Source organism: Hyposmocoma kahamanoa, unplaced genomic scaffold, assembly GCF_003589595.1.
Source record: "Hyposmocoma kahamanoa isolate Upper Pololo Valley unplaced genomic scaffold, ASM358959v1 63, whole genome shotgun sequence".
NCBI lineage: Eukaryota > Metazoa > Arthropoda > Insecta > Lepidoptera > Cosmopterigidae > Hyposmocoma > Hyposmocoma kahamanoa.
Window position 1 is genome coordinate 13,916,674 of NW_020653851.1, and position 675 is coordinate 13,917,348.

Genomic DNA, 675 nt, shown 5'->3' on the forward strand with positions numbered 1-675 from the left:
CACCCGTCATCCTGAGACATAAGTTGACAAGTCACATGTGCCTGTCATTTCACCAGCATCCTTACCTTTAAAAACAGGAACGCAGTAATGCTCACATTATTGCTTGGCGGCAGAAATAAGTAAGGTGGTAGTACTTTTCTGGACGAACTCACTCTGGAGGAGCTCTACTGCTAGCATCATATCTGTAGTATAAGGCAACGCGCGTTTACCTGTTGGAATTTGTTATACAGTGGTAATGATATTGCTACAGGATCGAAAGAGACTTTAGAATAATTTATTAATATACTGAAAATTTGCAAAAGAAAGGGCTCGTCCGGGATTTGAACCCGGGACCACTCACACCCAAAGCGAGTATCATACCACTAGACCAACGGGCCGCTTATAAAATTGAACAGACATATGGTTCACTTAAAATTATAATTGATTATGTCCATTATTTATTGTCTTCCATTGTTCATGACCACACTCTGTTAAAAGTAGATATTAAACAAGCATCACTTTGTATGCACAGTTGTTATTTTATTAGCCCTCCAGTAACAAAACCATACAAGCTGTAAATTGTGTTTCTCAAAATTTTAAAATAACTACTTATCCACGTAATTTTATTAAATAGGTTTTAAAATGTTTTAAAGCAACATTTCTCATCCAGCGCCGTAATCGAATACCTGCTCAATA

General features: G+C 37.0%; 1 non-coding gene across 1 annotated transcript; it reads right to left on the bottom strand.

The window, feature by feature from the left end:
- Nucleotides 1-305: 305 nt before the first annotated feature.
- On the bottom strand, nucleotides 306-377 carry Trnap-ugg. Its single transcript has one exon. It is a non-coding gene; the product is annotated as a tRNA-Pro (tRNA).
- Nucleotides 378-675: the final 298 nt, after the last annotated feature.